The sequence below is a fragment of the Papio anubis genome, chromosome 17, assembly GCF_008728515.1.
Source record: "Papio anubis isolate 15944 chromosome 17, Panubis1.0, whole genome shotgun sequence".
NCBI lineage: Eukaryota > Metazoa > Chordata > Mammalia > Primates > Cercopithecidae > Papio > Papio anubis.
Window position 1 is genome coordinate 69,916,256 of NC_044992.1, and position 13,587 is coordinate 69,929,842.

General features: G+C 53.7%; 1 long non-coding RNA gene across 3 annotated transcripts; it reads left to right on the forward strand.

Annotated features, from left to right (window-relative positions):
- Positions 1 to 6,286: 6,286 nt before the first annotated feature.
- On the forward strand, positions 6,287 to 11,172 carry LOC108582722. 3 transcript variants are annotated; one of them, XR_002517819.2, is made up of 3 exons: positions 6,294 to 8,150; positions 9,446 to 9,992; positions 10,722 to 11,172. It is a non-coding gene; the product is annotated as an uncharacterized LOC108582722 (long non-coding RNA). The 3 variants fall into 3 exon arrangements; XR_001896551.3 differs by lacking the exon at positions 10,722 to 11,172 and having other exon boundaries at positions 6,287 to 8,150; positions 9,446 to 10,592; XR_002517820.2 differs by lacking the exon at positions 10,722 to 11,172 and having other exon boundaries at positions 6,287 to 7,220; positions 9,446 to 10,592.
- Positions 11,173 to 13,587: the final 2,415 nt, after the last annotated feature.

The following is a 13,587-nucleotide window of genomic DNA, read 5'->3' on the forward strand; positions in this document are numbered from 1 at the left end:
ATCTCGGCTCGCTGCAACCTCTGCCTCCTGGGTTCAAGCAATTCTCCTGCCTCAGCCTCCTAAGTAGCTGGGATTACAGGCGTGCACCACCACACCCAGCTAATTTTTTCTATTTTTGGTAGAGATGGGGTTTCTCCATGTTGGTCAGGCTGGTCACAAACTCCTGACCGCAGGTGATCCACCCGCCTTGGCCTCCCAAAGTGCTGGGATTACAGGCGTGAGCCACCGCACCTGGCCTCTTTCTCATAGAAATCTTTTGTGATTGAATTGTCTGAATTGTGGATTTTTTTTGGTCCACCTTACCATTTTCCTTCTTAGAACCTATAGCTTTCTTTTTTTGGCCAGAATTTCTTTTTGGAGAAATCTCCCCTAAAGTATGGGGTACCCATGTGATAATTTCCAGCATCTCTTCCTGAGCTGTTGTAAACTCACAGGGAATATTGAAGCCCTCACAGGGAGGGCTCAAGTGATCCTCACCCTGTATGAAGAGTGACCCCACAATGAAATTCCTTTCCTGGAATTCAAACAATAGACTTAAAAAAAAATTTAAGACACAGAGTCTTAGGTTGGGCACGGTGGCTCACGCCTATAATCCCAGCTACTAGGGAGGCTGAGGCAGGAGAACTGCTTGATGGAGGTTTCAGTGAGCCGAGATCCTGCCACTGCACCCCAGCCTGGGCGACAAAGCCAGATCCCATCCTGCCCCACCCCCCAAAAAAAAGAGAGAGAGAGAGAGACAGGATCTGGCTCTGTCACCCAGGCTACAGTGGATTGGCTTGATTGTAGCTCACTCACTGCAGACTTGAACTCCTGGGCTCAAGTGATCCTCCTGCCTCAGCCTCCTGAGTGCCTGGAACTACAGGCACCAGCCAGTGTGCTCTGCTCAAGCAGTAGACTTTCCCTTGGCATAAAGACCATTATAATCCCCTCCACCAGCTCTCACAAAGCCATAGTTTGCCAGAGCCATTACTGAGCTTTTTGGCAAGGCAATGAGCTCAAATTCACCCAAACAGGTACGGGATTCCTAAACTCAGCTCAGGCTTCATTGACAATACCTAATACGCCTGCCTCTATAACGGGCTGACTTTTAAAATAATAACTTTTTTTTTCTTTTTTGAGATGGAGTCTCACTCTGTTGCTCAGGCTGGAGTGTAATGATGCGATCTTGGCTCACTGTAACCTCCGCCTCTTGGGTTCAAGGGATTCTCCTGCTTCAGTCTCTCAAGTAGCTGGGATTACAGGCGCCCACCACTACGTCCAGCTAATTTTTTTGTATAAAATAATGACTTTTAAAATAATCCAATATAATAAGATCTATTAAGCACTTAGTACGTAACTATGAACCAGGGATTGGGGAGAGAAAGGAGGAAGGAGATTGGATCTCACCCTCAAAAGAGTTTAGAATCTCTCTACTGAGACTTTTAGGAGTTAGAGCAATCTAAAGTGAAGAAAGACGAACAGGGTAAAACTCAGGATAGTTTTTGTAAAAAGAAATGTAAAACTGTTTGCCTTCCTGTTTCTTCGTCAGGGATAAGTAATTTCCAGTCATCCCATCTATTAAACAAATATGTATTAAGAAAGAAAAACAGTCCAAGAGCCTACTGTGGGCACAGCTGGGGTGCACAGAACCCATCTTGGGAGGCTGGCTCTGCCCCTTGACAAAGTTCAAGATGAAGGGGACACCAAGGCCAGAGGCAAATGTCCAGCCATCACCAGCGGGGATCACCTCGAGTTCCACGCGAGGGGCTCAGTGTTGGGTAATCGAGAGTGGAAAGCTCTGGAAAAACCCTAATACCCCTGTTGCAACATTCTAGGAAAATGGTCTGTCTATTGAATAAGAGTGAGTCACCATGGGAAAGTTGGGGCGGTCAACACTACCCCGCGCTGCTCATCCCCATTCTTTGGCTCCTAGTGATGCTCCGGTCACCCTCTGGGGGCCATGGGGAGGAGGTGGTGACGCTGTGATCCGGAATTTCAACGAGACATATGCAAATGGCCCAATGGGCTGTGAAGGAAGTTCAGAGACAGGAGGACGAGGCAACTCAGTGTTTCTAACCCGCAAAGCAGAAGTGAGAATGGGTGAGAATTCCCAGTCACCTTCCCCTTCTCCTTTCCCTTCTTACTCTACCCCAACCCTACTCCCTGTGTGGGCCTCTGTCCCTTCCCTGTTCAGAAATGAGACCACTGGGTGGGTGCAGTGGCCCATGCCTGTAATCCCAGCACTTCAGAAGGCTGAAGTGGGAGGATCACTTAAGGCCAGGAGTTTGAGACCAGCCTGGGCAACGTAGTGAGACTCCTGTCTCTGCAAAAAAAAAAGTAAAAATTAGCCAGGTGTAGTAGTGCACACCTGTAGTTCCAGCTACTCGAGAGGCTGAGGTTGGGGTATCACTTGAACTCAGGAGGTTGAGACTGCAGTGAGCTATGATCACACCATTGCATTCCAGCCTGGGTGACAAAGTAAGACCCTGTCTCTTTTTTGTTTGAGACGGAGCCTCGCTCTGTCGCCCAGGCTGGAGTGCAGTGGCTCAATCTTGGCTCACTGCAACTTCTGTCTCCCGGGTTCAAGCGATTCTCCGGCCTCAGATCTCCCCAGTAGCTGGGTCTACAGATGCAAGCCACCAGGCCTGGCTAATTTTTGTAATTTTAGTAGAGATGGGGTTTCACCATGTTGGCCAGGCTGGTCTTGAACAGGTGATCCACCCGCCTCAGCCTCCCGAATTGTTCGGATTACAAGTGTGAGCCACCATGTCCGGCTGACCCTGTCTCTTAAAAAAGAAACTGAGACCTCTGACTTTTAACCAATTACCCAAGTCTGCCAAAGTACTCATCTGTAAAGGAAACCAGCCTTGTAAGGTTCCTTTCAACTCCAGAATTGAGGAGTGGGTTTGGGGGCAGTTGGAGGGGGGTGCTGGTGAGCAGATGACAGGAGAAGGAGAACTTCCAGTTGAGCCCCCACGATGTGTCAGGCCAGGAACCCAGGGATCTCACCAGAGCCCTCTGTGGAGGTCAGCATCCTTGTTTCACAGATGAAACAATGACGCCCTAGTCGAAGGATGGTGACACCAGGATCTAACCCAGTCTTCCCAGGCTACCCCCTGCAACTGGAAGCCCCCCAAGATCGGACAGACATATTCTTTCAGGAAACACCACCACTCTGGTTTATTTCAGCTGCAGGTCTGATCTCCCTAACAGAGGTACACCTGAAAAATAGCGCCTTAGCCGCTGAGTTTTGATAGAGCAATTCTATATTCCTGGTAACTTCCACTGTAATTAATCGTCAATTGATTTCTCCGTCACTTACATGTGAGTGTGAAGGCGCTGCCTTCTCTGTCAGGAAGTGAACTATCTATTGACAAATGAGTCAAAGCCCTGGGCGGCTGTTACTTATTCATGAAGGAGGGTGTTGGCGCCTTTGGGTTTCCCCTCACCTGTCCAGCACGCCCTGGAAGACGGGAGTACAGAGTCCTGGGGAGAAAGTGGTTTCCTGCCTCTCCCTGGGCTCGTATTTGAACCGTACTTTCTTTCTCTCTCTCTCAGCAGACTAGGCTCCTCTCAGCAGATTTCCAGCCCAGGTTTAGGTGGCTCTTGCCAAACCTTTTAACCCATATTCTACAGCGATAACCCAAGTTATAGTAACCATTCAATTGCTTATCTAGTTAATTAAAGAATTAGTAGTCACTTGTGGATAATATTTCTTTTTCTGGACAGGACTCGACATAGGAATGAGTTCCATTTTTTATCAGTTTTCCTTGAGGATAACTATATATTCTGTATACATGCAATTCCCATGCATTACTGGGATAACTTCTTTTTTGAGATGGAGTCTTGCTCTGGCTGCCCAGGCTGGAGGCAATGGCATGATCTCGGCTCACCGCAACCTCTGGCCTCCTGTCTGGCAATTTGTGGGTTTCAGCCTCCTGAGTAGCTGGGATTGTTAGGAGACACCACCACGCCTGGCTAATTTCAGAGTTTTTAGTAGAGACGGGGCTCACCATGTTGGGATTGGCTGGTCTCAAACCTGGTTTCATGTGATCCTCCTCACCTCTGCTCTCAGCAGTTAACAGGCAGGCATGGTTTTCAAATTCTCACTTGGCCAACTTTTAAAAAGGAAGGATGACTGAGCACGGTGGCTCATGCCTGTAATCCCAGCACCTTAGGAGGCTAAAGCGGGAGGATGGCTTCTGAGCCTGACTTTTAGACCAGTATATAGCCAGGAGACCCCGTCTCTACAAAAAAATAGAAAAATTAGCCAGGTGTGGTGGCACATGTCTGTAGTCCAAACTATTCAGGAGACTGAGGCAGGAGGATCCATTGAGCCTATGGGGCGGAGGCTGCAGTGAGCTATGATCATGCCACTGCACTCTAGCCTGGGTGAGAGAGGGAGACCCTGCCTCAAAAACAAAAGGAAGTTAAGGGTTGTAAACCGCCCGGGAAGACTCTCTGGGTCACAGAGAGTGGGTTTAGGATCTGGGGGACGTTCTCTGGCTAGTTGGTCAGGGTGCTGGCCTCGCTGCTCATCAAGGCTTCTTCATGTCTCTAAATCTCAGATTCTTCATTTGAAAACCAGGCAGATGAGCTCACAGAACTGCTATGTGGATTCCCCCTCCCAGTGCCAGTGTGGCAGAGTCCTGGCAAGATAGAATCTACCTAGAACTGCTCAGAAATGCAGCATCTCATGACCCACACCAGCCAGATGAATCAGTCTGCATTTTAACAAGATCCAGGTGACTGGTGCTGATGTGAAAGTCTGAGAGGCCAGGCTAAATAACATATTTACAACACCTGGCAGAAAGTGGGCATGGATGGGCGTCAGCTGCCCTTCTCCTCTCCCCCGAGCATCCTCAGACACCATCCCAATGAGATCTTTTGCTTGGGAGGGAGAGATGTGGGTTGGATGATGGTGGTGACTTGCATTCTCATGGTGCAGTATATATTTTGTCTCCTTGCAATCACTGATGGGGGCCAGACTACAAAGCGTGGCCCCTAGGAGTCCAGCGTAGGGTCCTAAGGTTACAGGGTGAACCCAAGGGGACCAGGGCCACGTGTGCATGTACCCACAGCTTCTTCCAACAAGCCACCACCACCCGTGGATGTGGTCACTCCCTCTGGTGGGGCAAGGGGGCAAGAGGGCAGCTGGACCTCTGGTCCTATAAGGGTTTCCTGGATGAAATGTAAAAAGCCCCTTAGGGGCTAGTGTCCTCAGTGTGATACTGAATGTGATGGTTTAATAGCTTTCATGACACACCCATTTCGGAAGCACCCATCCTGTGCTGGGCACTGTGGATTCAACACAGACCACATGGACCCATGGCAGGAAGGTCGTTAGAGTTAGAATGGGCAGAGTAGTAGCACATGGGGACAAGGGCTGAACCCAGGTCAGCGCAGGGTGTTGGGAAGACCACCCTAGAAAGGAAGTGCGGGCCGGGCGCGGTGGCTCACGCCTGTAATCCCAGCACTTTGGAAGGCCGAGGCAGGCCAATCACTTGAGGTCAGGAGTTCGAGACCACCCTACCCTGGTCAACATGGCGAAACCCTGTCTCTACTAAAAATACAAAAATTAGCCAGGTATGGTGGTGCATCCCTGTAGTCCCAGCTACTCAGGAGGCTGAGGCAGGAGAATCGCTTGAACCGGGGAGGTAGAGGTTGCAGTGAGCTGAGATAGTGCCACTGCACTCCAGCCTGGGCAACAGAGTGAGACCCTATCTAAAAAAATAAATAAAATAAATCAAGAAAAAGGAAGGAAGTGGGGCCTAGGGCGGAGAGGCTCAGGGCAAGGCACCTGCCTGGAGGGCACTGGGGGAGGGCACCGGATGGCCTTAGCCTCTGGTCATTCTCAGCGACCTGGCACTAGGGAATGTTCCTGGCCTAAGAAAGGACCTGAGTCTGGCCAAAAAGGGGAGAGAGCTGGGCGCGGCTTGGGAGGAAGGTGGGGCGCTGGGGAGGGAAGGGAGCCCTGCCCTGGTGTGCCCTCTGTCCCGCGCCACACACCCTGCCGGGAAGCCCGGGGCCGCAGCTGCTCGGGCGGCCCGGCCCAGAATAGCCTCCCTTCCGGGCAGGGCTGCCCCGGCCCGCAGCGCCAGCGCCTGAAATAGGGCTCGGCCGGGCGGCGGGCGCCAGGGGCCGCCCCAGTTGCAGGACTCGCCGGGGAGCCGGAGCCCGCGTGCGTGGACCGGGAGGGGCTGCGGGGTGCAGGCCGGGCCCTGGGACGCGGGGACCCGGGTGGGCGGGTCCGCAGGCGGGGTGGGGGCGGGGCGCGGGGCCGGGGCCGGGATCCCGGGCTCTGGGCCAGCCCGAGGCGGGTGGAGCCGGGCGCTGACCTCACAGCCCGCGAGGAAGCCCGTCGGGGCCGGCGGGGCTGATGGAAGGCCTGAGGAATTCGCAGCTGGCGGCGCGGCCGGGCGCGTTCCCTTCCCCTCTCGCGTTGCCCGGCGAGGGAGCCGCAGCTTCGCGGTTGTCATGGCCACGGGCCGGGCGTGGGGCTGGGGGACCAGGGGCCACTGAGCCTCGATCACCTTGTCCTGCCCGAGCCAGGCTGGCATGGACTGGAAGAATCCCGTGGCGGTGGGCGGGAGGGGCCGGGGCCAGGGGAGGCCCCGAGGGACCCGGCCGCCCGGCCTGCGCCCGGATCCCGCAGGGTCCTGTGAAAATGCGGTATCTGCCTCCCCACCTCCTGCGCTCACACATGCAGGCCTGGGGCCTGCGGGTCCCGGGGCTCTGAGCCTCTCAGGCCCATGGGCCGCACTGTTGGCCTAGGTGGACACGGAGGCTGAGGGGGAGTTTTCAAGGGGCCTGGCCTCACGCTCTGCCAGTCACAGCCGCCACCCCTCACCGGCCCTCCACCCACCCCTAACCTCCTTAACCTCTCCCGGCCTCGGTTTCCTCACCTATTAACCAGGGATTAGTCATAGCTACCATCCAGGCTTGTTATATTAGAATAATTATGTAATGTGCCGTGTGTACTCCAAACGTGGTCCTCTTTTCCTGTCCCACACCTCCTTCCTCCTGCATCAGGCCTGGGGACAGGGGCGTGCCCATGTCACCCCTAGCCCCCAGGCCTAGAGTCCTGGACACATGAACACTCCTGCCAGAGCTCCCCTCCCTGCGCTTGGGGTTACCTTGAACCCCGCCTCCTACAAGAGGATGGTCGGGCCTATTGTCGGAACCTGCAGGAATCCCAGGCAGCCACCCAAGAATATTAGCAGAGGCCCAGCCTGGCTGGGGTGAGTCAGCCTCTCCTCCCGAATTCAGTTGTGGCTTCAGCTGCCCTGCACAGCTGGGGCTGCGAAGTTGCCAGCAAGAAGCAGCCCCTGAAAATCTCTGGGAAGACCAGTGTGCCCTTGGGGTGGGATTCAGAGCACAGTGGGATGGGGGAGGGTTGAGAAGGGGGTCTTGATCCCCCTTCTCTTCCTCTAGGGGAGCCGAGGCTTGGGACTGGGGAGCAGCCGTACCCCATGTGAGGAAGGGCGGGCCTGACTTACTGTAACTTCCTGGCCCAAAGCCTGATTGTCCTGTGGTTGGGCTGCCCGGCCAGAGAGGCCCCTGGTGTAGGGAGGACTCAGGGAGAACTTGCCTCCCATTGCCAGGGCCCACTGTGTGCATACTGGGGGGCGGAGGGGCTGTGCGGCCGTTGATTTCCTGAGACAGCTAGTAGACCAGATGAGGCTGCCTGGAAGGTGGCTCCTCTTCCCTTAGCAGGTTGAGCCACTACCTAAATGCCAGGTTATTTACAAGAAAAAAAAAAAAAAAAAAAGAGGGGGGGCTCAGCCCCTTTTGGAGGGCATCAGAGCAGACAGTGTTGACTGAGCACTCACTATGTACTATGCCATGTGGACATTTGCTCAATGAACTGTCACAACCACCTAAGAAAACAGAAGCTGTTGTTACCCCCATTGTACAGATGGGGAGCCAATTTAGAGTCCTGGGATGCAAACTGGGTTTCCCCCCGGCTCCCGATCCCCACTCCATCTGGCCTATGAGCGTGGGAACCAATGTGGCCCGGAAGAGTGGCGGATGGCCCAGCTGACTGCCCAGGTGCCCCCACCCCCCGACCACATGGGCACGCGGCTTGCTCGGTACTCAGCTGACTTCCTGTCCCTGGAAGAGCAGCTGCCGGTATGCTGGGGCAGGGCGGTCCCCTTCCTGTGGTTCAGGTAAGGGCATAACCCCATGCCTTCTTGGCATCCTCCCTTTCTCCTTTCTCAGGCTCTGCAAGTCAGACCCGGGTGCCCCAGAAAGTTGCTTTGGGAAAGATGTTTGCCTGCTGCCCAGAGCTGGGACTGCAGGCCCTGATAGGCGAGGGCTTGGGGAGTAGCTGAGAACCTTCCCTTCAGCTACCGAAGAGCAGACAGGGCTTTCTGTATCATGCTGCCTGATGATGGTGAGGGTGCAGTGACCAAGAGTGCAGGTGAAAGGTCCAGCTCTCCAACCAGGTGGATGGATTTGAAAGGAATTTCTAGCTGGGCACGGTGGCTCACACCTGTAATCCCAGCACTTTGGGAGGCTGAGGTGGGTGGACCACCTGAGGTTGGGAGTTCAAGACCACCCTGACCAACATGGAGAAACCCCATCTCTCCTAAAAATACAAAATTAGCTGGGCATGGTGGCGCACACCTGTAATCCCAGCTACTCGGGAGGCTGAGGCAGGAGAATTGCTTGAACCCGGGCGGTAGAGGTTGCAATGAGCCAAGATCGTGCCACTGCACTCCAGCCTGGGCAACAAGAGTTAAACTCTATCTCAAAAAAAAAAAAAGAAAGAAAGAAAGGAGCTTCTGAGAGATGGCGTCTCACCTCCCTATCAGATACTCCAGGGCTTTGGAAAGAGCTGGCTGGCTGCTGGGCATCACCTCAACTTTCCCCTAGGTGACATTGCCAAGAAACTGTGGCACTGTCCCTACTTCCCACGCCCAGCTCCATAGCTCCACCTCCCACCCCCCTTGCCTGTAGAAGCTCAAAATAAGCTTTCTAGAGGATGATGTTTCTTGTATGAGGGGTCATCTGAGGTTGCAAAGACTGAAGCTCTTCACCAGAGAAACGCAGGAAGCATCCCGCAGCTAAGTGAGGCAATGTCTGAGGCGCGCCAGGCCATGCCAGGTAGCTCAGAGAGGAGAGACACCCCTGGCTATGCAGCCTGCCTCTGAGCCCTGCTGGTGGCCAGGCCATCTGCTGGACTCCATCCCTGGGCATCTTTCCAGCCTGTCTTCGGTGCTCAGAGCATAAAGTGGCATTTCACTTGTCCCTCTACCTAAGAGCAAGGAAGTAGACCTCTCTTAGGCTTTTCTTGGAAGATGCAAGGAAAGAAAGAATGTTCTCAATGTGAGATCCTACAGGACCACTGTATTGAGTCGAATAGCGTCCCCCCACCAAATTCATGTCTGCATGGAACCTACAAATGTGACTTTATTTGGAAATAGGGTCTTTGCAGATGTAATTAAGATGTACTCCACAGGTCTGGGGAGATCAAGGCCAACAGCATGCTGTATTAGGATGGTCCCAGTCCAACAACTGATGCCCTTATACGAGGGAAGTCTGGGCACAGACACACAGAGGAGGCCACGCGGTGGTGGAGCCAGAGATGTGTCTACAAACCAAGGAGCGAGCAGGTCAGCCGGCCACCACCAGAAGCTGGCAGGGGTGAGGAAGTCATTCTTCCGTGGGGGCTTCAGAGGGAGCATGGTCCCAGTACACCTTGAGTGTTGGCCTCCTGGCCTCCAGAGCTGTGAGAAAATCCATGTCTGTTGTTTGAAGCTGCTGAGTTTGTGGCATTTTGTTATGGCTGTCCCAGGAAAGAAATACAATCACCAAATGTCAAACACAGGGCAGCTGGGAAAAACAAGAAGGAAATGCATGAGGCACGTAAAGAAAAGACTTGGAAGAGACCAAGGAGGGACAGGAAGGAACGCTTCCTCAACTTCCTCCTCGCACCCTGACAGGAAGCCAGAGATCTAGTGGCTGAGCCTTGGAAGAAGTGGCTACTTTCCCCCACGCAAGAGCAGGTGAGCTTGGATGTCGGATGAATGAGAAGTGTCTGAATCTTGCTAGGTCCTAGGGAAACCCTGTTAATAATAACAAACTCACGATATGGTCTTGTCTCATCCTCACCACAGTGCCTAAAGCAGGTTTTATTGAAATCCCCATGTATAGATTAGGAACAAGGCAGGGCGGTTGGGTGCCTGCCCAGGGTCGCATGCCAGCAGCAGTGATCTGGAACACGAGCCCAGCTTTCCCACACTCTGCCCTTACCACTTGTCCTCCCCTGGTCCAGGGCTCCTGTGCCCATGTCCAGTGCCTTGGTGGGGCTGGGCCAAGAGACACAGTGAGCCCTCTGGCCACAGGCAGGGTCATTGGAGACCTGCTGCCTGGGTTTGGATCCCGGCTCTACTCCTGGTGAGCTGTGTGACCTTGCGCAAGTTACATTACATCCCTGTTTTGCAGTTTACCCCACTGAGAAAATAGGGACAAGAATAGTACGTAACTCATGAAGTTGCTGGAGACCTCCATGAGTCAGTATGTTTCAGGTGCTTAGAATAGTGCTTGGAACGTTGGAAGCACAGCCATAAAAGTGTTGTGAAATAAATAAAACCCGCTGGGCGAGAGAGCTCTTTCCTTCACAGCTGGGGCCAGGGAGAGGGCTTTGGGATGGTGACCTGTCTTATTCTTACTCCACAGACACGGAGAGATCAAGGCCAATAGCATTCTCATGCAGTTCTCTTCTATTCCCATAGAACCCTCAAGACCAGCAAGGGGGGCACCTGAGAGCAGAAAGCAGAGTCGCACCCACATCCTGGGCAGGCTGACTCAGTTGCTTGAATCCTGCCTCTAGGGCCAAGGTCACCATTTGATCCTGGTCTGAGCCAGCTTTGTCCTACTGGAGGAAAGCTTGGAACCATGAATCCTGGTTGGTCATCTCCTGCTTGGCTGTTTTGCTCACAATGGGAACCTGGTCTGGAATGATGCACTATCACTCATCGCTCCACCGAAAGATGCGCCCGGTGCACATCCCCAGGACCGTGTTACCCATCATCTTTACGCATGGGGCTCAGAATGCACAGAGCGGTGTGTGCATGCGGCAACGTGTATACACTGTGTGTGTCTGGGAGGAGCTCTCATCATCTCTGGCCGCATCCTGCAGAGGGTCCTGCAGCCTCTACCTGGCTTCTGGCTCTTTATTTATTTATTTATCTATTTTATTTTTGTTTTTTTTTTTTTTTTTTTGAGACGGAGTCTCGCTGTGTCGCCCAGGCTGGAGTGCAGTGGCCGGATCTCAGCTCATTGCAAGCTCCGCCTCCCGGGTTTTTACGCCATTCTCCTGCCTCAGCCTCCCGAGCAGCTGGGACTACAGGCGCCCACCATCTCGCCCGGCTAGTTTTTCTGTAGTTTTTAGTAGAGACGGGGTTTCACCGTGTTAGCCAGGATGGTCTTGAACTCCTGACCTCGTGATCCGCCCATCTCGGCCTCCCAAAGTGCTGGGATTACAGGCTTGAGCCACCGCGCCCCGCCTATTTATCTATTTTAGATGGAGTCTTGCTCTGTCTCCAGGCTGGAGTGCAGTGGAGTGATCTCGGCTCATTGCAACTTCCGCGACCCAGATTCAAGTGATTCTCCCGCTTCAGTCTCCCAAGTAGCTGGGACTATAGGCATGCAGCACTGTCAGCAGTTAATTTGTTTGTATTTTTAGTAGAGACGGGGTTTCTCCATGTTGGCCAAGCTGGTCTTGAACTCCTGACCTCAGGTGATCCCCCGACCTTGGCCTCCCAAAGGGCTGGGATTACAGAGGTGCCTCTTTTAATTGACTCCTCTCTAGGCATCTCTCCTTCCAGCCACAGAGACTGGCCTGATGGTCCCAGGGCCCTAGGTGAAGGCCTCTCTCCTCCCCCACTCAGGTCTGACCAGCTCTGTTTCCATCCTGGTATAGGCACAAGGTCTCTTGCTGCAGCTGGGCCAGTTTGCTGACCTTCTCAGCTCCTTCTCTTAGACTGGAGAGGCCTGGAAGGGTGCCCGAGGGAGGGTCTGGGCTGCTCTCCTGGGCTCCTCCCCTTCCACTCCAGGGCTCTGGCTGGAGCCTGGTCAGGGTCCTTACTGAGTTCTCAGCTAAGCCCCAGCCCTGTGACGGCCTGAGGGGTCTGGTGGGGAAGCCCCAAAGTGAGGGCTCCATAGCCTTCCACTGTCCCTCCCCGAGCTTGGGCAGTGCAAGCAGTCTCTGAAGGTCTTCTGGGTAGCCTTCCTTCCATATGCCCTCTTTTTTTTTTTTTTTTTTTTGAGACGGAGTCTCGCTCTGTCGCCCAGGCTGGAGTGCAGTGGCCGAATCTCAGCTCACTGCAAGCTCCGCCTCCCGGGTTCCCGCCATTCTCCTGCCTCAGCCTCCTGAGTAGCTGGGACTACAGGCGCCCGCCACCTCGCCCGGTTAGTTTTTTGTATTTTTTAGTAGAGACAGGGTTTCACTGTGTTAGCCAGGATGGTCTCGATCTCCTGACCTCGTGATCCGCCCGTCTCGGCCTCCCAAAGTGCTGGGATTACAGGCTTGAGCCACCGTGCCCGGCCCCATGCCCTCTTGCCTACTTTCCCCAGGTGGCCAAGGGACACTAAAAAAGGCAGTGAATGGCTAGAGGACCACTCTTGAAAGTCAACCTGCCTCCCTCCTGGTGCCAGCTCCTCTCCCTCCAGCCTCCTTTTCATAGAATTCTACAAGAGGAAACAGAGAGGTCATCTCCCCACCTTCACCAAGTTTCCAGAAAGGATGAGTTAGAGGGATTTGGCGTTCTCTGAGGCTTCAGGCCAAACCTTGGACATTGGGCTGGCCAGAGATCTTGCTGGGGTTTCCGTGGGAATCGTATATCCATTGGGAGCACTAGCCCTGAACACCTGGGGCTCCCCACCTGCTAGGAGCTGGGAGGACTCTGGTGTTCCCTGTTATCCCCCAGGGTCTATCTAGGTGGATGGAATGGCAGCCCAGGACTGTTCCCCAGGCTGACTCGGACTCTAATGAGAGCCAAGAGTGGACCTAGCTGTCATTTAGATCCCTGAGGGAGCCTTCACAGTAGCTGCTAAGCGGAGGCCCTGGCAGTGGAGAGGGTTCTCACACGTAGGAGAGGCAGTACTTAAGCAAGTAGCAGTGGAAAGGGCACTGGATTTGACGTCAGCAGAGAGGTGGTCTATTTCTGCTTCGCTCACTACTTATCTGTGATCTGAGGCAAGCCTAACCCTCTACAGCTTAGTTTACTCATCTGGAAAGTGTGGTATATTTTATTTTACCTCCCTTACATCTGAGGCATGGAGGGAGGACGAAATGAGATCACCTATTAAAATGCATTTTGAAAAAACAGAAGTGCTATTTATGCAAACAAATGGTACTAAAAATAAAAGACGCCTGTTTGCTTCTGGAAGTAAAAGTTGTGAATGAGGCCGGGCGCTGTGGCTCACACCTGTAATCCCAGCACTTTGGGAGGCCAAGGTGGGTGGATCACAAGGTCAAGAGATCGAGACCAACCTGGCCAACATGGTGAAACCCCATCTCTACTAAAAATACCAAAAAAATTAGCTGGGCGTGGTGGCACACACCTGTAGTCCCAGCTGCTTGGGAGGCTGAGGCCG